Below are 27,290 nucleotides of genomic sequence, written 5' to 3'. Positions count from 1 at the left end.
CTTGGACAGAGACATCACCTGTTTGCTTTCCATGGATCCTCTTTGAAGGAGAGCTCAGAACAGACCAGCTGGCTCCCTCAGAGCAAAGGAGGGAGAGAAGCCAGGTGGGATGGAAGCCATTATACTTTTGTAACAACATTGGACGTGATATTCCATCATTTCCTCTACATTCTAGGTGAGCTAGTCTAGGTTTGTTGGATAAAATACAGGATACCCAGTTAAATTTAAACTTCAAGTAAATAATATTTTTTAGTATCAGTATCTTCTAAATATTACATGGGGCATGCTTAGAGCCCCCAAATAGTGTTTATCTGAGACTTCAATTTAACTGGGCATCCTGAATTTTGGCTTTTTAGTCTGGCAACCCCAAGCCAGTGACCTCCTATAACATTGCCACATTCTATTCACTAGAGGCAAATCACAAGGCTCATCTTACACTTAAGAGGGTGGAGACTTAGAGAAGAGTGTGAATATTAGTATGTGGAATCATTGGACAGCATCTTAGAGGTTGCCTACAGCGGTGACTAAAGAAAGGTATTAAAATATGCTCTTTATGATACTTTCTGGGTCTTTGTAAAGGCATTCCCTAAATTGTCTTATACTTCCCACTTAAACCCTCTTACCATGGCACAGATCTATATTAGTCTACTAGGATGGTCATAAAAGAAATACAATAATCTATGTGGCTTAGGTAACAGACATGTATTTTCCCACAGTACAGGAGGTTTGAAGTCCAAGATCAAGGTGATAACAAGGTTGGTTTCTGGTGGGTCTCCTCTTCCTGGTTTGCAGGTGATCACTCTCTTGCCAGGTCCTTACATGGCCGTTGCTCTGTGCTGGTGGAGAGAGAGATCTCTGACTCCTCTTCCTCTCATAAAGACACTGGTCCTACAAGATTAAAGTCTCCTGCTTAGAACTTCATTTAACCTTAATTATCTCCCTAAAAGTCCTGTCTCCAAATATAGCCACACTGGGGTAAGGGCTTCAACATATGAATTCGGGGATGGGGCACAGTTCAGACCACAACAGGATCTTTCACAGAAAAAGAACAATTCAGAGAAGTGCAGGCTACTGCTAAGTTCACAGCAAGCCCATCTCACTATTTAATAACAGAAAGTGTTCCCCGTCTGCCTTCTGGGTTTGGAGGCTGCCATGCAGGAAAGGAAATGTTAGCTCTTCTTATGCCTAAAATCTTGCTCAGGTGAGCAATCATATGAAGTATTTCAGGAACTTTGCAATGTAAAGCATGTTCATGGAGAACTCTCTCTGCACACTTCACAAGGGGTGCCATCATGTTTAAAGTCTGACTGTTTACCTATATTTTATGGTGTATAATTTATGCACAATGTTAACCTAAAGGCACTTTATTGTACTTAAGTTAGACAATTTGATAGCCTAGAAGTTAATGTTAAAGGCCAACCCTGAAGAACACAGCCAGCACATTAGCACCCCCGTGGGAACCCTTTAATAAAGTCAGCGCACAAAACAGAAGCTTATGGGTGGTGGTGCTTGAGCTGGGAGTTAGAGCTTCTGGGTTTACAGCTAAGGGAGTTTAATATCATAAACTTATTGGCTGTGTGTGGGGTTCAGGAAGGTCTATCAATACTGTTCTCTCAGTCACTCAAGGCTGACTCTGAAATGACACTCTTTTATTCCCCCCCTTGTTTAAATATACCAGATTAGCATATTTTTAGGCAAAGCCTCTTGTAGTAATGCTTTCTGTCTGCTGAAACGCCAAATGGAACATTTGCTATGAACATTAACTACATGCCTGGCATTTTATTCTGAAAGAATCTCCGGTCTCATTCCCTCTGGCAATCCTGCAAAGAATTGGGAAAAATTCAGGAGCTAGATAAACACTTGTAGGAAAGAATGCTGAGAAGCCAGTGTTGGAGGTCTGGCCTATGGAGCAGAGGAGGATCTCCAGAGACCCTGCAGAATCATGCAATTAAGTGGGTAAGAAATTCTCCTTTTCTGGACATAAATAAACTTTTTGATGACACATAGACCATCATGATGTCATTTCTGCTGGTCTCTCCAGTCTGTCTCTCTTCTCCTCCTTATGTATCAAAATGAACCATTCTGTTAGTTTATACTGTGAAGGCACCACGCATTCTTCCTTACCTCCATGCCTTTGAAGATAACTTTCCACTGTTAGGAATGTGTAACTCCTTTTTATTTGGCTAACTCTGAACAACCCTGTACAATTCAGCTGACTTGTCAATATGTCAAAGAGGCATATCTTGGTTGACACCCCTCTACCTCTCTGAGTTCAATGAACCGTATCTATTCTCCCACGGAAATTTGCCCCTACTCATATTTTCTCATATGTAATTGTATTGTGATTATTAGTTTACTTATGTATCCCTCATTCCCAAATAACATGATGCATAGTCCCTTGAACACAAGGAAGATTTCTATTTATGGTTGCCTCCCAAACTTATAACTCCTAATGCAGTGTGCAGTACAAACAGACCCTCAAGAATTTTCTTAGTGAAATTATAAATAAAAAAAATAAAGCCTTTTAAGTTTTCATTTCTTTAGCTGCAATAAAATATCATCACATCAGTTACCTTAATCATAATAGTGAATTACATCATGCTATTGTATAGAAATATGTCAGTTTGGACAATTTATTGGTCTCCTAAAAAATAACCCTGTGTTTTGTGCTAAAATGCTTAACAGATTATTCTGGCTTTTAAAGCAGTTACAATACAGCTGGAGGTAGCCAATACATATTTAACCAGAAGTATAACTAAAATGTAGCAGTAGAGATTTATTGATTTCCTAAATTGTACGAAGCATTGTGCTAGGCAGAAAATAAACTAAATGTGACATAGTCATTACCCTTAAGATTTTAACATTCTAGTCTGGGAGATAAACAAGATGCAGATGATGAAACTATTTTTCAAGAACTGCTTCATAGTATAAACCTTATACTAAAGGAATAAATCTAATGGGAAGTGGAATGTTCATATTTTTTTCCCCTTGGTTCATCTAGTTTTAATCCAGATGATCTGATCAGTAATTAAATACTTTCGCTTTATAGGCAAACAGTTGCAAACATAGCCGATCTTCTGTGATATCCTCCGTATTTGGAAGAATGCTGTAAGTTTGCAAGGAAGAAAATTCCTTTTTTCTATGCTTCAGAGTTCTTGGCTGAGATCCTTGTCATAATAGATGTATTAACGAGAGAAATGCTACAGGGCTACCTCATTTTATATTCCCATTTGTAATGTATGAGAGTTCTAAAATATCCAAGTTATTTATTCTATTGGGTCTGAAATGGTACCTCATTGTAGTTTTTAACTGTATTTCCCTAGTGACTAATAACATTGACCATGCATTCATGTAATCATTGGCTGGAATTTGTATATCTTCTTTGGGGAATGTGTATTCAAGACCTTTGTCCATTTTGAAACTGAGTTTTTGGCTTTTTGTTATTTAGTTGTGACAGTTACCCCTTTTTTGATTACTAGGCACTTATAGGATAGATGATTTGTAAGTATTTCTTCCCATTATGCAGAATATATTTTCATAATTTGATAATATCTTTTGATAAGCAGAAGTTGTTTACTTTTGAAGTCCAATTTATATATTTTTTCTTTTATTGCCTGTGTTCTCATCATATGTAATAATCCACTGCTTAACCCAAATGTCGTGAACATATGCTCTTGTATTTACTCTTTAACAGTTGTATATATTTTGTGTCTTATACTAAGTCCATGGTACATTTTGAGTTAGTGTTTTTATACAGCATAAGGTAATGGTCCAAGTCCATTATTTTGCATGTGAATCTATTTCTAGCCTCTCAGTTCTAATCCACTGATCTGTATTTCCAGTCTCAGGACAGCACAACAGTGTTTTGCTTATTGTAGCTTCCTAATATATTTGGGAATCATGAAGTGTGAATTTTACAACTTTGTAGATATTTTTAAAATATTTAGGCTATTCTGGCCCCTTTCAAATACATGTGAACTTTATTTATTTTTTTATTTTGTCCTTTGTCTTTTGTCTTTTTAGGGCCGCACCCGAGGCGTATGGAGGTTCCCAGGCTAGAGAAGGTCTAATTGGAGCTACATCTGCCAGCCTATGCCAGAGCCACAGCAATGCCAGATCCGAGCCATGTCTGAGACATACACCACAGCTCACAGCAACACCGGCTCCATAACCCACTGAGCGAGGCCACAACCTCATGGTTCCTAGTAGGAAACTGCACCACAAGGGAGCTCCACACGTGAACATTATAAGCAGGTTTTCTATTGTTACAAAATAAAAAATTGCTATTGGGATTTTAACAGATCTGATAAATCTGGAGATCAGTTTAGGGAGCATTAGTAATGAAGAAGATTAAATCTTCCAGTCTGTGAACATGTGATATAGTCTATTAATTTTGGTCTTTATTTCAATGTCTTCTGTAATTTTTAGTGTAAAAGTCTTATACTGTCTTAAATTAATTTACAAGTATTTTATATCTTGATTTTACTATAGTTAACATTGTTTCTTAATTACATTTTCAGCTTGCCTATTACTAGCATATAGAAATACTCATAATTTTGTGTGTTCATCTTGTGTGATTTTGCTGAATTTTTTGGTTTTTTGTTTGTTTTAGCTTTAACCTGTTTCTTAGAGCCTGGAACCAAAGAGAATTATTTGCCAGACTTAAAATATAATAAAATTTGGTCTGCTGGATTTAAGACTTGTCTGGGACCCCTTTCTTTCAATTTCTCTTTTTTTGGAATGAGAATGTCTATCCAATGCTTACCACATTATTGTATTTTGGAAGCAGATAACTTGTCATCTATGTTTGTAGGCCCACAGATGGGGGATAATTATATGCAGAATGAGTTGTACTTGGCGTTTTATCCACATCTTATTAGATGATATTAAGAAAAATTTTTGGAGTTAGATTAGATGCTAGAATGGGTTAAGGTAGGTGGAAGCTTGTGGCAATTACCCCAAAGGTGGAGGAAACAATGTGGCATTCTGCCCGAGAATGAGAGATCTGCTTGTTTTCCCAAACTGCTAAATGTTCTTCTTGGTGAGTATAAATTTCCAAAGTGCAAACTAAAACACTGGGAAAACAAGTGATGTCTTTGAAGAATGCTTAAAATAAGCACTAAAAAGCAGAGAACAAACAAAAACAAAAAGACAAAGTACAAAAGTAAGGCACACTTGTATTCAGGAAAAAGTTACATCTTCTATTGCTCACAGTTTACCACAAAAATTGGATCAACTAGGTATGAACTGAAGTTAAATCAACTACATGGATGAGATAATAAAAAACTTAACATCATATTTTTAAAATCCATTGGCCCTCTCACATCCCATTTTCACTCTATTTTTGATGTGTTAAATGTCTCGGTAGTATAACGTTTTCAGTCTAACAATCTTTCTCACTAGGATGACATTATTGTAGGGGTGCTGCTGTGAGAGATTTCATGATGTTTATGTAGAGAGGAGACTCACTCCTGCAAAAAACATAATGGGATAATGTGTGAGACTTCAGTGTTTTTTCTTTAAGGCAACATTACAAAGATGAGTTTTATTGCCTGTGACGTTAAAGAATATAAAGTAAAAAGAGAATTAAAAAAAAAAAACTCGAATGAATTCTGTGTATTTAGATTGGAAATAGAGATACCTTTATGAACTCATGGTTTTCAACATACACACATAATTATAGAAACAATCAGATGCAAATGTGTTCAAAATGTATAAATGAACAGATGTATGTAAATATACATACCTGTATATCCCAGCTGCCTACTCAGGTGACATAGAAGCAGCAACAGATAAATAATATTGGATCAACCAAATATTTAGATCTGGATTTCAAAATGCAGTTCTCCAATAAAAGGAAAATGACTCAATTAAAAATGGGCAAAATTGGTACCACCACTATGGAAAACAGTATGTAGGTTCCTCAGAAACTAAATGTAGACCTATCATATGACCAAGCAATCCCACTCTTGGGCATATATCAGAACAAAACTTTCATTGAAAAAGATACATGCACCCCTATGTTTATTGCAGCACTATTTATAATAGTCAAGACATGGAAAGAACCTAAATGTTCATTGACAGATTAATGAATTAAGAAGATGTGGTATATATACACAATGGAATACTACTCAGCCATAAAAAAGAACAAAATCATGCCATTTTCAGCAATGTGGATGGAACTAGAGACTCTCATACTAAGCGAAGTCAGAAAGAGAAAGACAAATACCATATGATATCACTTACATCTGGAATATAATATATGGCATAAATGAAACTTTCCACAGAAAACCATCTCAGGGATTGGAGAACAGACTTGTGGTTGCCTAGAGGAAGGTGGAGGGAGTGGGACATACTGGGAATTTGGGGTTAGTAGATGCAAACTATTACCTTTGGAATGGATAAGCACTGAGATCCTGCTGTATAGCACTGGGAACTATATCTAGTCACTTATGATGGAGCATGATGGCGGACAATGTGAGAAAAATAATGTATATATGTATGCGTGTCTTGATCACTTTGCTCTATAGTAGAAAATTGACAGAACACTGTAAACCAGCTATAATGGAAATAAATACAAAAATCATTTTAAAATAAATAAAAATTTATGAGAAAACACCATCAACATAGTCTAGCCAAAACAATGAAGAAAAGTAAAGATTAATTTTAGGAGGACTTGTACTTCCTGATTCTTGCACTTGCTACAAAGTGACAACTTTGAATACAGAAATAAAGATCAATGAAACAGAATAGAGAATCCCAAACAGAAAAATTTATTTTCAACAAAAACACCATTATGAATCAATTGGGAAATTCCTCTCAAGATATGACATTGAACACAAAATAAATGTATGGAAAATAATGAGCATTAAATTTCACTTTACACCATTCACAAAAAACAATTTGAAATGGATTATAAATTTAAACTTGCAAACTTGGATTATAAACGGTCTAATATAAAACACAGTAGACTATCTTTGTGACTTTGAGGTAGAAAAATTCAAAACACTAAAATTCAAAATGCCAACATTAGCAAATGTTGGTGTAGATGTACAGAATATTGAAAATATCAGATATTATTGATGGGAATATAATTATATACAACTACTTTTGAAAACTCTGCACTTTTTTATAAAATTAAATGTAACATATAGTCATTCTCCCCTCAATCCAGATATTCCCCCTCCTAAATTTATTCAAGGGCAATAAGAGTATACTTTAAAATCACACACATGCAATTTTAGCAGTGACCTACTTTATACTAGTCAAAAAATAAAACAACCAAAAGTAGAATGTATGACTAAATAGAGGTACAGTCAAACCATGAAATGCTACTCAGCAATGGGGGTGGGGGGAGGAAGTAACTGCATAGGTAATAACATGAATGAGCATCAGAAACATGATGAATAAAAGAAGGCAGGCACAAGAGTAACAACTCTGGTTTTATTTATATGAGGGTTAAGTATATATGGAAACAATTTTTACTGGAGGATATCAAAACAGTGGCTGCTCACCAAAAGAGGGAACTGATTGAAACGAGGCAGGAAATTTCAGAATATAAAAATATCCTATATTCCAACTAGGGTGTTGGCCCTATTGGGTGCACTTTGTCTAAACTATTTGAGTTATATCCTTAAGATCTACTTATTTAGCTGGATACATTTTACCTTTAAGACAAAGTACAAAGATATAGCTGCTATATTCATATTTTAGGAAGGACCAAAAATTAGATGTAATTCAGATGTTAATCATAGGAAAATAAATAAATAAACTGAAAGATACTCAATGTAGATTCATACAAAAATGAGACTTAAGAAATTACATGTAAGTATAGGAATGAACACATCTTAAATATATAAGGGTAAATAATAGAAGCTGGGCATGAAATAAAACATGTGCTAAGGATACATGTTAGTTAAGTTAGAAAATGAAGGCAAAACAAATCCTTAATGTTAAAAATAAGCATAGTGATTACTCACGAAGAGGATAGAGAATAAACTGTTAGAAAAGAGAAACTGTGGGGTTCTGGTATCATTTTATTTCTTGTACTGGGTGGTGACTCTGTGGGTGTGTTCTCTGTGCTAAAAATTAATGAGATGTGTATACAAATATTCTATATAATTTTCTGTATGTTAGTTATCCCTCCAGATCAGTGTGTTTAAGAAAAGAACAGTAATTATTTTCTAATTTAAAGCATAATGACAAATTAGCAAATAAATTGTCATGAAAATTAATTAATTTAAAAAATACCTGGTAAGATCCACTGAAGAAAATGACAGTGGTTTAACATTTAAAAATATATGACTATAAAATCACATTAACATACTTATGAGGAATAATTTTGCAGGTATCTCAATAGATATATAAAGAGAATTCAATAAAAGTCAACACCCATTCACAGTAAAAATTATCCTTAGCTAAGTGGGAATTGAAGAGAATAATCTAATCCTATTCAATTTCAAACTTTGGAATGTTAATCAAGAAAATAAGATAATGAAGAAAAACAAGAGATATAAAAATGGGAAGGAAGAAGATACCTCATTTATGTACAGATAATATAACTATTTACATTAAAAATTTGATAGAATTTATAATCCATTAGAACTAATCAAGGAGCTCATCAGAATTGCTATATAAAATGCACATACAAAACTAATATCATCCCTGGAGTTCTTTTGTGGCTCAGTGGGTTAAGAACCCAACCAGTATCCATGAGGATGGGTTTGGTCCCTGGTCTTGCTCAGTGGGTTTAGAACCCAATGTAGGTCACAGATGTGGCTCAGTTCTGGCATTCCTGTGGCTATGTCCTAGGCCGGTGGCTCTGATTTGACCTCTTGCCTGGGAACTTCCATATGCTGTGGCTGAAGCCCAAAAAAGACAAAAAAAAAAAAAAAGGAAGTAAAATCTAATTATAAATAGATAAACTTTTTAAAATAGCAAGCAAAATTTAGTAGTTAAAACCAAGGCAAGAAGAGAGAGACAAGACAATCTTGGTATAACCTTTTGAAAAAAAATAAAAGAACACCTGAATAAGTGAAACAGTATGCAATATGTATGAAGAAGAAGACTCAGTGTTACAAAGATGTCAATTAATCTACAAACCCAGTGGCATTCCTATTAAAATCCTAATAGCATTTGTTCAGTGACAATGAGAAATTGACCTTCGCATTCTTAGGAGAAATTAAAAGCTCAAGAATTGACAAAATAATTTTGAAGGTGAAGACTCTTTATCAATGATATATGCTATCAGACATTTTAAACCTGCATTAATTAAAACAGTGCTGCATTTGATACAGGAAAAAAAACATGTAGATAAATGGTTTCATACATATATGACAGCTTGGTATATGATAGAAACATATATCAAAACAGGAGCTAAACTTTTACTCTTCAATAGACTAAGTCCTATAGGTTGTGTTACATTCAGACAAAGTAATAAAATAAGATTTGTGAAGACACTGTCATTACTCTGCCCAAATCCCCCAGGATCCCTTTCATCATTTCTGTGCATGCCTCCTGAGTGCCTGTGTATTTCTATTTCCCTTCTAGGTTCACAGGTTCTGACCTTGACTTCCTGAAGCTGCTTTGCCTTTTTCACTTCATCCCTCAACTACCAAAATTATAGGTCTGGCTATTTATCCTTGGAGGCAGAAACAAAAACAAGTGTGCTGCTTCAAATTCTACCCACTGGGAGGATTTTTCTTCACTTCTGTCTCTCAAAAATGTCCAAGAAAAGGCTCCATATTTGGGTAGTGCCTACATATCGCTCAGAACCACCTGTAAATAAAACTCATATTTTCTCTTCATCTAACAACTGATTGTGGGAAACTCTTCATGAGGCTATGGTGGGGGGGGTTGGGAGAGGGAAGGTAATGCAACAAGAGGTGAGCTGGAGAAATTGAGCTGTTTCTTCTTGTGGTTTAACAGGGGTCTCAGGGCCTGTTCAGCTGCTGTGGACTGCTGGTATGCATGCCCAAATCTATAGTTTGGTGGATCAGACCACACCCTGCTCATGACAGGCAGCTCAGCCCATGTGCTTCCTTGATGTTCAATCTCTGCAAAGGCCCAGCAGCAATCCAAAAGCTGTTTCTCAAGAAGAGTGTTTATCTAGAGTATGTCAAGACTTTACTCCAAAACCCTAAAGGGTTATGCTATAATCCACCCACAGAAGCCTGCAGAAATCTCCAAGCAACATCCCTATCTGCCGTGGACACATCAAGCACCATATGACCATATGATTTGCTGGACCTTAGTGGAGGCCATCTCTCTCTTATACCAAGTTGCCCACTCAAAAGTCACAGCTTTTTGAGTGATTTGGTAAATGGGCCAGAGTCGCACACCCAAATGAGAAATGCGTTGCCTCTAAAATCCAGAGAGGTCCACTAGATATTATACTTTGCTTTGGTTTTTAGGAGGGGCCAGATGTAACAACTTATCCTTCATCTTAGAAGAAATACCTTGGTATGTTCTACACCACTGGATACTTCGAAATTTCTTTGAGATGGAAGCCCCCTGAATTTTTAGGGAATTTATTCCCCACTTTCTGAGAAGCAAACATCTTACCACTATTCTAGAAGTGGTGCTGCCTTCTGCTTGCCAGGTTCAATCAGTATAATATCATCCAGGTGATGGGGAACCATGAGGTCTTGGAAGGGAAAGGCAATGGAATTTCTGCGGACTGAATTATTACAGAGGACTTGTGAGTTGATAGGCCCTAAGGGAGAATGTTTGAGAGCCAAAGAGAAAAGAGACCGCGAAAAGGGAGAAAACTGGGGCATAAAGTTGGAGAATGTTAACACATATATTGGATAGGGAAACTCAGGTTGAACTACCAAAGGAGAAGTGAGTGAGCAATGAGAGAAATAGCAGGAAATCTAAAACAATGCTGCTTTATAAAATCTAAGAGTGTAAAAATATCAACAAAGAGGTGTGAATAAGCACTTTGGTGCCAAAAGTGGAAGGAGATGTTAAAAAGGTGGAGGAGGAGTTCCCGTCGTGGTGCAGTGGTTAACTAATCCGACTAGGAACCATGAGGTTGCGGGTTCGATCCCTGCCCTTGCTCAGTGGGTTAACGATCCGGCGTTGCCGTGAGCTGTGGTGTAGGTTGCAGACGCGGCTCGGATCCCGCGTTGCTGTGGCTCTGGCGTAGGCCGGTGGCTACAGCTCCAATTTGACCCCTAGCCTGGGAACCTCCATATGCCGCGGGAGCGGCCCAAGAAATAGCAACAGTAACAACAACAACAAAAAAGACAAAAGACAAAAAAAAAAAAAAAAAAAGGTGGAGGAGTGGGGCATGGGGAGAGGTCTGGTGACCAGTAGAACAAAGTCTTAAGGAACTTGAGAATTAGTTGATGGAAAAATCTTGTTTTTCAATGTAAGTCATCATTATTTTAATTTCCAAAACTTTCTCGTGCTCTGATTTTTTTCATAGTAGATTATTTTTCTTCTGTTTCTAAAATTTTATTTTACTATCCATAGTACCCTTTTGAATCTTTCTGAAGGTACTAATTGGATATTTATAAATGTTTTACATTTCCTGGATTTTCTTTCTTTGTTCTTCATATGTTTATCTGTTACAATGCTTTACTTATGATTTTCCATATCTATATGTGTCTGTAGTTCTATCACAAACATAAATATATTTAAATAGCTTGGAACATAATATTTAACCCTAAGGCGCACACATATGATTTATATCACCTTCATTAGAAAAGTAACTCTGAAATTACATTTCAGAGATATTAACTAGAGAATATCTTAGTTACCAAACATCTGTGTAAGCAGCTCTTTGTAGGAAGCCACCCTCAGCAGGAAACTCTTTTTCTTGTCAATTTAAGTAAAGCTACAATGCAACTAACTTTTAACAAGGCACCCCCCATGCTCTGTTCATCTCCAGCCCAAGCACACCTGTTATCTTTTGATCACAAAATACTAAATGAAGAATAAGTTCATTAACAGATGACCAGATATCTTCCCTGTTTCCCCTTCAGTCTTCTCTGAACAAACTGTGTGAACAAGACAGCATCTAAAGAAAGATCACAGGGAGTCGAGAAGCCTGCACACAGTGGGGGACATTGATGACTTTGATCCCCCATCTCAATGATTAACTAAGATCACTTCCCGTTTTTCCTTTGAAAGTTTTCATGGCAGAGCAGAATCATCAGAGATGGTTTTGGGGGACACTGAGTTCACCAGTACCTTGTCTCCTCAGATGTTAGCATTCTGATTAAAAGCAGCTTTCCCTTTCTACAAATAACCTCCTCTGGAGTGTTGATTTTCAAGTGATGAGCAGCCAGACCTGAATTCCGTAACAGCTGGAGTCTTGAGCTATGAGGAAATCGAATTGTTTTGGCTCACACTCCAGCTTAAAAAAAAAAAAAAAAAAAAAAAGTAACTCCTTAAAACTATTAGTGACCCAAATAGCTTTTCTATTTTTTAATCTTTGCTTTTCCTCAAACCAGTTTTATTCCAAATCATTATTTCTTAACATAGTTATTGTAGGAACTGCCTTCATTTCCCTCCCTCAGTCATTTCTCCTCTGTTTTCCCTTTACTGGTCAGATTCATCTTAATGTTGGATTCTGAAGCAATGTGGCTTCTCTGTTTCTACTTCAGAAAGCCCATCCTTACCTAGTATTCAAAATTCCGGAATGTTGGCAATCAATATTTCTAGGACCACAATGAACTTTTAAGCACTATATGAGTTAGAAATATTTATTTTTACCCCAAAGGCCCAGAGTAATCTTCTATATACAGCCATATTAAGTAATTGTTAATCCCATATGCTTCTAGAATGTTTCCTTGAATTGTACCCCACAGAAAACCACTTGCACTGAATATTAAAAATTATCATTTGAAAGAAAAATATCAGGGAGAAAGTCTGTGGTCAAATAAATTTAGTAACTTCTATAACTTTATAAATGCTAATGTACACTGTAAAGGAGGCAATGCATTGTTTACACAGAATTTCCAAAATTTATACGACAAGAAAAATAGTTTCATGTATTTTCATTCCTTTGCAAAAGGGAAGAAGTGGTCTTCAAATCTTCTTGTTCTACCAACTCTTAATTTTTTATCAGTGCTGTATTCTCTTGCAGAAAGAAAGTTTATACTTAAAATGTTTCAACTATAATTTAATTGATTGCAAGGATGTAACATGAGCACTGTAAAAATTATATTGAAAAAAAAACTTGTTACACCATTTAAAGAAATCATAGACAATGATAAGATCTATGTATTATAGAGATTTGCTGTCAATACATTAACATATACATAAATATGATTTTCTTCATTAACAATCACTTCAAATATCCTGGAGACTTTGAATTTGTATTTCTGTCCTACTTTCCACAAAGAATTTTAGCCTAACCTCATGTGTCATGCCTGGCACTCTTTTATCTTAACAGACAACAAATAAATTCACTCACCTTCTCAGAAAACTGAAATGGCTCTTCCTTGCCTAATGAAAGAAATCAATTTTTGGGGGGTCTAAAACTAACAATTCTGGGTTCATCAATCAATATTTCTGTCTTTGTTGCATGATACTAACTTTTCTTAACTCTACACACTAGCACAAGTAGAATTTTCACTGAGTGACTTCCCTGGAGGTCTGTCTGTAAAAGCCTTTCCATATTCCCAGAATGCCTATTCCTATTCCTTTACAATATTTACTTTAATTCTGATTGCTGAAATTATCTCTGCTTTCAGAGATTACTCAGATGCTTTCACATGTCATCAAAACTGCCTTAGTCCCCCTGTAAACTGTGATGGGAGGTATCATGACACGGTATATTCTTCTTCGCATCTTATCTACACATATGTATGTCTTACCTGTTCTACCCAACAATTAGGATTCTTGAAGACATAACACATCTCCCAGTCACCTTTCTATCCTTCATAATGTGAGCATAATTATTTTACATAATTCAATTAACAGGAATTTATCATGATAGGCATAAATAGAGTAGCAACCTTACGTTCTCAACTGATGAGAGACACTTTAGCTGTGAGGCCTTGCCACAATAATGCTGATTTAAAATAACCTCAAAAGGAGTTCCTGTCATTGGCTCAGTGGGTAACAAACCCAACTAGGATCCATGAGGACGCAGGTTTGATCCTCTGGCCTCACTCAGTGGATTAAGGATCTGGCCATAATTTATGGTGTAGGATGCAGATTTGGCTCAGATCTTGCATTGCTGTGGCTGTGAATTAGGCTGGCAGCTGCAGCTCTGATTCAACCCCTAGCCTTGGAACTTCCACATGCCACAGGTGTGGCCCTAAAAAGAAAAAAATAATTCCAAAATTACCACAACCTACATTTATTGTTCTAACTCCTCATTGTGTGCATTTGTTGGGGGTTACCTGATCTAGGCTTGGCTCAGCAAAGCGTGGTTCCTGACTGCATATGGCAGTTTGGTGTGCTTCACATGTCTTATCTGAAATCTAGGCTGAAAGGCAAGTGATATCCAGTGTTTGTCACCTCCTGGTGATGACAGAACCCAAGAGGGCAAAGCCAGCCACCCAAGCACAACCTCTGTCTCTGCTTGTGTCAAGTGTTGCTAAGATCCTATTGGACAAAGCACTTTTCATGGGCTCCCGAAGTAAACAGGCTGGGGAATGACAGCCACTTGGCAAGACTGTGTAAGTATAACATCAGAATAATGAATCTGGACCCATAACTCTATCTATCACAGACTTAAAATTCATTTTATGAGAAAGGATAGAAGGAAGATATGTAAACAAAAAATAACTGTACTAGAAAAAAACATTCTTTGCAGAAGAGATGGCTTTAGAGTTGAATTTTCTTTCTTTCTTTTTTTTTTTTTTTTAACTTATATGGCTGCAGGTGAGGCATATGGAAGTTCCTAGGCTAAGGGTCGAATCAGAGTTGCAGCAGCCAGCCTACACCACAGCCACAGCAACACTGGATCCTTAACCCACTGGGCAAGGCCAGGATTGAACCTGCATTCTCATGGATACTAGTCAGGTTTGTTTCCACTGAGCCACAGTGGGAACTCCTAGAGTTGACTTTGTGGGGTGAGCTATTTGTTTAGTGCCATGGGCTGGATGGTACAGTATTTGTGGGAAAGACTGGAGCCAGAGGTACACACTGTTCTGAATTCGATGTACATCCCATTCTTTGACAAGATATTTGACATGACATTTGACATTTATTTTGTAGACACCAGACTATCAAGAGGATTTGTTTAATTCTATTGGTAATATTTTAAGAACTCTGTGTTGTCAAGCTGCATTATTTACTTAATAAATGTTTTGAGTAAAAGCAGGGATGAATGGCCAGTCTTTCCTTCCTTTCCTCTCTTCCTCCTTCTCTCTCTTCCACACTCCCTTCCTTCATCCTCTCCTTCCTCTCAAAAAGGCAATTTCTCTAAAAAGACAATGACATTCCTCAAAGAGATAAGACCATGTACTATAGTAATAAATTATTTATACAGAGATTGAGGCCAAACCTAAGACAGAGAAAAGAAAAGGAACACTTGCCAAGGCAACAGAAGCAGAATTGGCTCAACCCGTACCTTGACCTCTGACAGCGAAAGTTCTTTTGCTTTTAGAAACACTCCCTGCTGTGCTGGCAGGAGTGTGTTGGCATCTTCCATCAGCAGAGCACATAGATACCCCTCTGCTGCAGTGGCCATTCTGGGGTCTGACAGCTGCCTCTGCTGAGAAGAGAACAGCAAAAACTGCTGCTTCAGCCTGGTCCTCTACTGCCACCTGTGTGTTCACATTGGCCAACACTGTGTCTTGGAAAGAGCAACGTGTTCCTGCAGCTCTGGATGCAAAGTCTGCGTGGCAGGTGAGTAATAGGAGAGAAGGAGAGGGAGCTGGGTGAGACTGGGTGACCAGACTCTTAGAGAACAAGGCTCATCACCTCCCCAGCCTGCAAAGCTCTCCTCTGTGAACAAATTCAGGCACGCTTTGATGCAGGATAAGAGAAGGAGAAGCATTACAGGTTGGTACAGAGTTTAAAGAAGGAAAATATCCCAGGGTCTCAGATTAATTCATGCTGTGCAGAGACTTTGAGGTTATCTAGCTCTTTGCATCAGAACAGAAAGGCCAGTTTTAGAAGTGAAACTGCAGGCTTTCCTCTGCCTCATTAATTCTAAATATTTGTCTGTGCTGCATGCAGAATGGATGACAGAAAAGGAAACTGAGTCACAGACAGGTTAAGACATCTGGAAATACTCAATAGTCTGGGCTTTGTAGGTGTAGGATAAAAATCCAAGTTCTTTATGACAGTTTTAGTTTTGAAACTGAGTTTCTGTTTTGAATATATTTATATTAACTTAATTCAATCTTGTAAAACAAACATCTATAATTAAAGCAAACTTTGATGAAATTACCCTTTAAGGAAAGTTCTGATTTCAAATATTCTGTTTTGTCATCACCTATGTCAGACAGTGTGTTCTAATTTTGAAGAGAGAGGGACACATTGATTTTGCTAAATTAGTGACTCCATCTTTGTGGTAGAATATAGACTCTTTCTATAATGCAGATTCGGCGTGTAGTGGAGTATCCACCTCCTAATCCAGGGACAAAACAAGTGGCCATATGTTTATAGGGCTTTTAGAATCCAATAAGGACTTCTGAGTCACAAACTCCCTGACACTATAGGAATGGCCAATGATAAGAAATGACACATAATATGTATTTTTGAGAGTACATTTTTAATTTGATGGTTTCATTTTCTAGGGGTTGAACAGCATTATATCACTGGAGGAAGGCAAACAACATGTTTAAAAAAGCCTCAGGCATTCTCACTGTGGTTCAATGGGATCGGTGGCATCTTTGGAGCACTGAGACAAAGACTGGATCCCTGGCCCAGCTCAGTGGGTTAAGGATCTGGCATGTTAGCAACTGAAGCATAGGTTGTAACTGCAGCATGGAACTGATCCCTGGCCTGTGTGGGCCATATGCTACAAGGTGTCCAATAAAGGGGGGAAAAAAAAGCCACAGATTGATGATGCTTGTGGCTTGCAGTCTCCACTGGAACAGGGCAGTTTAACCTGAAAAGGTAAGTTGCCACATCAGGACAGGCTGTGCTGATCTATATGCGAGCTACCAAGTGTACTTTGGTCTTACACAGCCATGCCCAAATCAATGCAATTAGAAATGTAATTCATGCAATACACAGTTTTTGTTTGATGAACAGTAGTAGCTTGGAACATATGCTATGGATTCAATTGGCCTGGGCTACAGTCCAAACCCTGTCAAATATCTGCCACTTTGTCTCTGACTCAGTTTCCTCTAATGTAAAATAAGGCTAATCAGAGGGCTTTTCTATGAGAACTAAACTGTCTCTTGCAAATGTCTTTCTAACCCCAAAACATCAATGACTAAAAACTATTTTATATTACTTGAAAATATAAAAAAGCAAAAGAGGATTTCCCTGGTAGCTCCTCACGTTAAGGATCCAGAATTATCACTGCAGTGGCTTGGGTCACTGACGTGGTACAGGTTGGGTCTCTGGCCTGGAAACTCCTGCATGCCGAAAACATGGCCATAAATAAATAAATAAAAATAAATTTTAAAAATGGCAGGAGTTCCTATCATGGCTCAGCCATAATGAACCTGACTAGTATCCATGAGGACATGGGTTTGATCTCTAGCCTTGCTCAGTGGGTTAAAAATCTGGTGTTGCCGTGAGCTGTGGTGTAGGTCACAGATGTGGCTTGGATCCCATGTTGCTGTGGCTGTGGTATAGGCCGGCAGCTGCAACTCCAATTCAGCCCCCAGCCTGGGAACTTCAACGTGCCACTGGTTAGGCTCTAAAAAGACAAAAAATAAAAATTAGAAAATTAAAAAAGTCAAAAGATAATAATGGAATTCAGATACTTTTCCCTTTAAAATGGGAGCAGAAAGAAAATCCATAGAGAATCAATGAAAATAAGACTAAGGTAAAGAATATACCAGAAGAAATCCCATTGAGTTAGCAAACTACCTTAATATTGAGGGTGATGCATTGGTGCCAGGTCACAAAGCATGGTTTGTCACTTACAGTTTGTGCAAAACTGGAGTAAATCCCTAACCTCTTTGGGAATTGCTTGCTTTGTTTGTAAAAAACAGTTTATATTCCTTTACTTCAAATTTCATAGAAGTATTATATCCTAATAAGTGATATGATACAACTTAAAGCAGCTTTTAAATCAGAAAAATAATACAAATTGAAATTTTGTCAGAACAAAAATTAAGAAAATTGAATTTCAAATGGGAATGCACAGAAAAGAAAGGACCTGGCAATTCATAAGTTGCAGATCTTACGTAGTTCCCTAGTAAGAACATGTTGTTCTTATGTAGTTCTGAGTGTTTGGGTGTGTGAAGGGATTTCGTCCCCCAGGGGATTTTGGAGTTATTTTTGATTGTCACAATGAGTGGGGAGTGCTAACTGGCTCCTCCTGGGTCAAAGCTATGGGTGCTAGTAAATCCTACAATGCAGAAAACAGCGCCCCCCCCAAACCGAGAATTACCCAGCCCCTGACAGTAACACTGCTAAGGCAGAAAACCAGCTACAAACAGATGAGCCCCTAGCATAGCAGACACAGAAGTTCAGTCAGAAAATGTTGATGGATTATGAATGCCAGAATGGGGAACTTGGACTTAACCTGTACAATGAGAAAGTTACGAAGTTTACTTGTCAAGAAGTGAAGAATTTTGCTTGGTAATGAAAGAATAATCATGTGGATATAATTTAGCAATTGCTATAAGGCAATTGTTGATTTCAGACTAAATATAAAGATAAATTAGATACAAAATAAATGTTAGTTGATTCATTGTAAGGTTTTTTTCACTCATAGTGGGTCTCAAACAATCTTTCTCTTCACCCCACTTCCAGCCAGGTTTCATTGTACATCAAGGGTAGGACACATGAGGAGTTGAAGTTATTTACCCCCTTGGGTTAGACAAAGTGTCATTGTTTGTTTTATCTGATGGAAAGAGGACAGAATGAGACATGCCTGTTCAATGGAAAACATTTAAGAACTGCTATATATTTCTCCATACTCTTCTCTTTTCTTACCATGTGACATAGCTATGTTTTCCAGATGGTGTGGTACAGGAGAGTGGAGCTTTCTGACTAATTTGGGAGCAAGTCTTGGTCTAGCTTTCCTGACTGTTAAATGTGTGTGATATGGAATCAGTCATCAGTTTCTCTGGATTTCAGTCTCCACACATTTAAAATGAAGAGTTTAATGGCGTTCCCATTGTGCCTCAGTCAACATGACCCTGACTAGTATCCATGAAAACACAGGTTCAATACTTGGCCTTGCTCAGTGGATTAAAGATCCAGTGTTGCTGTAAGCTGTGGTGTAGGTTGCAGACTCGGCTTAGATCCCATGTTGCTGTGGCTGTGGTGTAGGCCAGCAGCTATAGCTCGGATTTGTCTCTCAGCCTGGGAACTTCCATATTCCACAGGTGTGGTCCTAAAAAGAGAAAAAAATAAAAATAAATAAATAAATAAAATGAAGAGCTTAATACAAATGCTGTTTAATATCTCCTGAGGCTACAACTTACAAAAGAGAAAAATAACAAGGAGGAGACATTCTTTTATTCAACTCCTTCCCTAAGTACTTGATTTTTAATAGATAGAATTTTGGACTGGAGATGAAATATCCAAATGCTCAAATAATTTAGAGCCATTAGTCTCAGGTTGTATCTCAAATTTCCCTGAGGTACTTATCCCATTATAAGTAGACATATATCTTCAATAATTAGAAAGGTAAGAAGATAGGTAGAAAGTATATAAAACAGGAAAAAGTCTCTTCAGCCAGTGATACTGGGAAAACTGGACAGCTGCATGTAAATCAACAGAACTAGAACACACCCTTACACCATGCACACACAAAACAAACAAACAAACCTCAAAATGACTTAAAGACTTAAACATAAGACAAGACACCATAAAACTCCAAGAAGAGAACATAGGCCAAACATTTTCTGACATCAACTATACAAATGTTTTCTTAGGTCAGTCTCCCAAGTCAATAGAAATAAAAACAAAAATAAATCCTTGTGATCTAATAAAACTTACAAACTTTTGCACAGCAAAGGAAACCATAAAACAAACCAAAAACACTTATAAAAGGGCAACCTATGGAATAGGAGAAAATAATTGCAAATGATGCAACCAACAAGGGCTTAACCTCCAAAATATACAAACAACTCATACAACTCAGAAAAAAAATTCCTAATGTAAAAATGGGTGAAGACCTAAATAGACCTTTCTCCAAAGAAGACATACAGAAGGCCAATAGGCACATGAAAAAATGCTCAACATCACTAATTATTAGAGAAATTCAAATCAAAACTACAGTGAGGTACCACCTTACATTGGTCAAAATGGCCATCTTTAATAAGTCCACAAATAGCAAATGCTGGGAGAGGGTGTGGAGGAAAGGGAACCCTCCTACACTGTTGGTGGGAATGTAAGTCGGTGCAGCCACTACAGAGAACAGTATGGAGGTCCCTAAGAAAACTAAATATTGAACTAATATATGATCCAACAATCCCACTCCTGGGCATTTATCCAGATAAAGCTTTCACTGAAAAAGATACATGCACCCGTATGTTCATTGCAGCACTATTCACAATAGCCAAAACATGGAAGCAACCTAAATGCCCACTGGCAGGTGAATGAATTAAGAAGATGTAGTACATATACACAATGGAATACTACTCAACCTTAAAAAGAACAAAATAATGCCATTTGCAGCAACATGAATGGAACTAGAGATTCTCATACTAAGTGAAGTAAGTCAAAAAGAGAAAGACAAATATCATGTGATATCACTTAGATGTGGAACATAAAATATGGCACAAATGAACCTATCTACAGAACAGAAACACACGCATGGACATAGAGAATAGACTTGTGTTTGTCAAGGGGGAGTGGAGGCAGTGGGATTGACTGGGAGTTTGGGGTTAGTAGATGCAAACTATTCCATTTAAGAATGGATGAGCAATGACATTCTGCTGTATAGTACAGGGAATTATATCTAATCATTTGTGATGGAACATGATGAAAGATAATAAGAAAAAAATAATATCTATATATGTATAAATGGGTCACTTTGCTGTATAGCAGAAATAGACAGAACATTGTAAATCAACTATAAGAAAACATTTTAAAAATAAAAAGAAAGGGGGAAAAAAAGAAGATGGGAGAGATTGAATTGCCAAGGAAAATCCCAGTGTTTAGGATACCACTACACTTTGGCTTGTGCTACCCAGATAACTGAAGAGCAGATGGATGATTCTTCCACATGAGAAGCTGAATTCTGAATAGGCTAGAGGACACAACCAAGGTTGTCCAGCCTGTAAGGTTGAGCTGTAATGTGTACCCAGCCCTGTACAGGGCCCGTGATACTGAAGAGCCTTGGTAATTTCCCAGATGGTCTGTGTTTCTCTATCAAATATCTCACCTCAGATTTATTTTTATTCAATATCTTCTATGCATGTTTATCCTCCTTACATCTTACCGAACACTCCAGAATGAAAACATGAGGACCTTCGTTCCCTCCCATCTTGCATTTTTATTAATAGTAGTTGCTGTAATACATATTATCATTATCAATATTATTATTAAACTTTTGATTTTGAGTTAATCATAGATTTTTATGCAATTGTCACAAATCATACAGAGAGATCACAGGTAACTTTTAAGTTTACCCAGTGATAATATTTTGTATGTAGTAGTATAACATGATAGATTATTGATGTTAGAACAGACATAATGCAGAACTAAAGAACTGTCCCACAGCCCAAGTTCCCTTTTATAGTTACACCCACTTTCCCCTCCTATCACCCTCTCCTTAATTCCTAACCATCACCAATTTGGCTCCTTTTCTACTATTTTATTTGTGAACTGGAGACTGGCACTTGCCATCTGCCTCTACATGGTTTGAATCCTGAGCCACTGCAGCTGCTGACCCTCAACACTCCTTGAAAGGAGCAAAGGGTGGAGATCAGGAGTGAGGCACTCTGTGCTCTGGGAAAACTGGCAGAACAGGTTTTCAGATAGTTAGGTATTTTCAGGAGAAGATTTTAAGAGCCCAATTCTTGTATTTCCTTGTATCCGGAAAAGCACTAACATCCTTTAAAGTGATGTCTGACCCTGGTGACTAACTATAACCTTCAGGAGACTCACGGCAACCTTCTGTAAAATGTGTGCTTGGTTGCATGGACCTCTCCCTTCACCAAAATCCCATATATACTCAATTTTCCCCTTCCTCTTTGGAGTGGTTTTTCAGAGCTCTCTCAAATGCTGCCTCATTTTGCTCCAAATAAAACTTAACTGTCAACTTTTAGATTGTCTGTATTTTTTAAGTGAATATATTATTTCAAGAATATTATATAAATGAATCATATAGGATGTGCATTTTGGGATCGGCTTTTTTTCACTTGCATAGTTCCTTGGAGATTTCACCAAGTTGTTGAGCATATCAATAGTTATTTCTTTTTTATTTCTGACTATTATCTACAGTGTGGAGGTATTGCAGTTTGTTTAATCATTTACCCATTGAGTACCATCTGGGTTGTTTCAAGTTTTTCACTATTATGAATAAAACTGCTGTGAACATTTATGTAGAGGTTTGCATATGAACATAAAACTCAAGTATTTCTTTCTCTGGAATAAATGCCCAAGTGTGTATTTGCTATTTTGTATGTTAATCATGTATTAGTTTTATAAGACTGCAGCTTGAGAGGTTGTATCATTTAACATTCCCACCAATGAATGAGACAGTTTCTACACATAATCATCAGCATCTAGTGTTTTTCACTTTAGCCTATGTGATAACTATGTAGTGACTTCTCTTGGTTATTGTAACTTGCATTTCCCTAATGACTAGTAATATTGAACACATTTTCACATTCCTATTTGCCATTGAAATGTTTGTTCATGTATTTTAGCCATTTTCCTTTTCTTTTTTCTTTTTGTGTCTTTTCTGTCTTTTTAGTGCCATACCTGTGGCATATGAAGTGTCCCAGGCTAGGAGGTCAAATGGGAGCTTTTGCTGCCGGACCTATGCCAGAGCCACAGCATCACCAGATCTGAGCTGTGTCTGCAACCTACATAAAACTCACCACAACACTGGAACCTTAACCCATTGAGTGAGGCCAGGGATCGAACCCACAGCCTCATGGTTCCTAATCGGATTCATTTCTGCTGCACCACAACGGGAACTCCTATTTTAGCCATTTTCTAATGAAATCTTTTTAAAATTTAGTCTTGAGTTTTCACGTACTCTGGAAATTAATTTTTTGTCAGATATGTGGTTGCAAATATTTTCTCCCCATTTGTAGCTTGTTTTTTTCATCCTTTTAATAAAGTTTTTCATGGGGTAAAGTTTTTACTTTAGATGAAATGTGGTTTAACAAATTAGGCTTTTGCTGTCCAAATCTAAGAAATATTTTCCTAGTTCTAGATTCTGAAGATTTTCTCCCATTTTTTCTAAAAGTTTATTGTTTCTCATTTTACGTATAAGTCCATGATCTGATTTGAGCTAATTTTTGTACAGGTAAGATGTTTAGGTGTATCTGTTGAAAATGCTGTAATTCCTCTACTGAATTGCTTTTGCATCTTTGTCAAAAATCGGTTGTTCTAAAATTATATAGTAATGATGATTGTAAACTCTTTCAATATAATGAAAACCACTAATTGTAAACTTTAAAGGGTGAATTTGTTATATAAATTACATTTCAACAATGCCGCTATGAAAAGTTCATGTTAAAATCCACTTTGCAAATTAGTATGGATTTAATTCTGAGTTCTCTATTCTGTTCCATTAACCTGTGTGTCTTAACCCCTGCCAGTACCACACTGCCTTGAATACTAAAGCAATGTAGTAAGTCTTAATTCAATATGGAATAAATTTTGACTTTATTCTTCTTTTTCAAGATTTAGATTTTCCTGTAAAATTTAGAATATGCTTGTTCATGTCTCTAAAGCATTTTCATGGAATTTTATTTTAATAGTAGTAAAAACACTTCACATCAGGTCTACCCTTTTAACACATTTTTAAGTATACAATCTGTTATTGTAAACTGTAGGTACAATGTAATGCAGCAGCTCACTGTCTTACAATCCATAAACACAGGCTGTCTTTCCATTTGTTTCTGTCTTTTCAAAAGGTTTTCCATCAATGTTTTGTAGTTTGCAGTATATAGGTCTTTCACCTGTTTAGTTTATTCCTGAATTTTTTTTGTTGTTGTTCTGTTGTAAATGAGAGTGCTTTCTTAATTTCTTTTTCAGGTGGCTTGTTGTTAGTGTATAAAATATAGCTGATCTTTATATGTTGGTTTTGTATCCTACAATGTAACTGAATTTGTTTATTAATTCTAGCAGTATTTTTTATGGAGATTCCAGGATTTTCTACATATGTAGGGCCATATCATGTACAAATGATGCCACTTTCACATCTTCCTTTCTGATCTGAATGATTATTTTTTTTGTTTGTTTAGGCCTAATTGTTCTCTTTAGGACTTCCAGTACTTTGTTAAACAGACATTGTGGGGTTAGATAGTCTTGCCTTGCCCCTAATCTTAAAGGAAATGCTTCCAGTTTTTCATCTTTCAATGTGATGTTAGCTGTGGAATCCTCCTATATGAGATTTATTATGTTGAGATACTATCGTTCTATACTTAATTTGTTGAAAAAATTATAAAATGAAAGAAAATACATTACAATTGATGACAAAGAAATTAAAAGGATCATAAGACACTATTATAAACAAATATATGTCAAAAAAACTGGATTAGTTATAATACTTGGGTAAATTCCTAGAAACATACAACCTACCAAGAATAAATCATGAAAAATATGAAATCTAAACAGAATTGAAACTAGCATGGAAATTGAGTCCATAATCAAAAACCTCCCAACAAGGAAAAGCCCTGGACCAGATGGTTTGACTGTGAATTCTACCAAACCTTTAAAGATAAATGGATTTCAATCCTTCTCAAACTATTCCAAAGAATCGAAAAGGAAATATCAATTCTGAACTCATTTTATGAAGCCAGGATTACACTGATATAAAAGCCAGACAAATGCACCCCAAGAAAAAAACCACAGACCAAAATTCCTGATGAATATGGAAACAAAAATCTTCCAGAAAACATTAGCAAACTGAATTCAACAATACACTGTAAGGATCATACAGAAATTCATGTGAAATTTATCCCCGAGACACAACTATTTTTCAACTATGAAAATAAATTAATTGATAGTACTAATATAATGAAGGATTAAAAACTAGCTGAATAACTCATTACATGTAGAAAGAGTGATCAGCAAAGTTCAACATATTTTCTTGAATTTTTCTTTTTTTCTTTTTAGGGGCTGTACATGCAGCATATGGATATGGAAGCAGATGGAAGTTCTCAGGCTATGGGTAAAATTGAGCTGCAGCTGCTGGCCTATGCCACAGCCAAAGCAAAATCACATTCCAACCACGTCTGTGATCTACACTGGAACTCACAGCAATGCCAGATCCTTAACCCATTAAGTGAGGCCAGGGGTAAAACCTAGTCAAGTTTATTATCATTGAGCCACAATGGGAACTCCCCAACATAATCTTAATTTTTATCATAATTATCACTCTTTCTTAAACATAATTTTTAAAAATATCTCCCTGGAATTTTGATAGCAATAGCTTTAGCCCTCTAAATCTACCTGAGGAGAATTCACATCTTTACAATGTTGTGACTTGCAATCCATAAATACATGGGTCTATTCATTTATTTAGCTCTTCTTAAATTTCTTTTTTTTTAATTTATTTGTTATTGTTATTTCCCCCAACACACATTTTTCTTTTCACCGCACAGCATGGGGACCCAGTTACACATACATGTATACATAATTTTTTCTCCCATTGTTGTGCTGCTTGTAAGTATCTAGACATAGTTCTCAGACACAGAAAGATCTCATTGTTAATCTATTCAAAGAGCAACAGTTTGCATCCATTAATCTCAAGCTCCCAATCCCTCCCACTCTCTCCCCCTCCCCCTGGGCAACCACAAGTCTATTTTCCAAGTTGTGATTTTCTCTTCTGTGGAAAGGTTCCTTTGTGTTATATATTAGATACCAGGTATGAGTGATATCGTATGGTATTTGTCTTTCTCTTTCTGACTTACTTCACTCAGTATGAGAGTCTCTAGTTCCATCCATGTTGCTGCAAATGGCATTATGTCATTCTTTTTTATGGCTGAGTAGTATTCCATTGTGTATATATACCACTTCTTCCTAATCCAGTCATCTGTTAGTGGACATTTGGGTTATTTCCATGTCCTGGCTATTGTAAATAGAGATGCAATGAACATGCAGGTGCATGTGTCTTTTTTAATGAAAGTTTTGTTCTGATATATGCCCAAGAGTGTGATTTCTGGGTCATATAGTAGTTCTATGTATAGATTTCTAAGATACCTTCATACTGTTCTCCATAGTGGCTTTTCCCACCAACAGTGCAGGAGGGTGCCCTTTTCTCCACAACCCCTCCAGCACCTGTTATTTGTGGACTTATTAATGATGGCTATTCTGACTGGTGTGAGGTGGTATCTCATGGTTGTTTTGATTTGCATTTCTCTAATAATCAGGGATGTTGAGCATTTTTTCATGTGCTTGTTGGCCATCTGTACATCTTCCTTGGAGAAATGTCTATTCAGGTCTTTTGCCCATTTTTCCATTGGGTTGTTGGCTTTTTTGCTGTTGAGTTGTATATTCTAGAGATTAAGCCTTTGTCAGTTGCATCATTTGAAACTATTTTCTCCCATTCTGTAAGTTGTCTTTTTGTTTTCTTTTGCTGTGCAAAAGCTTTTCAGTTTGATTAGGTCCCATTAGTTTGTTTTTGCTTTTATTTCTGTTGCTTTGGGAGACTGACCTGAGAAAATATTCATGATGTTGATGTCAGAGAGTGTTTTGCCTGCATTCTCTTCCAGGAGTTGGATGGTGTCTTGTTTTATATTTAAGTCTTTCAGCCATTTTGAGTTTATTTTTGTGCAAGGCATGAGGGTGTGTTCTAGTTTCATTGATTTGCATGTAGCTGTCCAGGTTTCCCAGAAATTCTTGCTGAATAGACTGTCTTTTTCCCACTTTATGTTCTTGTCTCCTTTGTCAAAGATGAATTAACCATAGGGGTTTGGGTTTATTTCTGGGTTCTCTGTTCTGTTCCATTGGTCTGTATGTCTGTTTTGGTACCAGCACCACACTGTCTTGATGACTGTTGCTTTGTAATATTGCTTGAGAGAGTTATGCCTCTCACTTGGTTTTTGTTTCTCAGGATT

Source organism: Sus scrofa, chromosome 15 (genome assembly GCF_054392235.1).
Source record: "Sus scrofa isolate SSC_HxYL_T2T_F1_AM1 chromosome 15, Sscrofa_HxYL_maternal_Yorkshire_Landrace_v2.0, whole genome shotgun sequence".
NCBI lineage: Eukaryota > Metazoa > Chordata > Mammalia > Artiodactyla > Suidae > Sus > Sus scrofa.
This window is presented reverse-complemented; position numbering follows the sequence as displayed.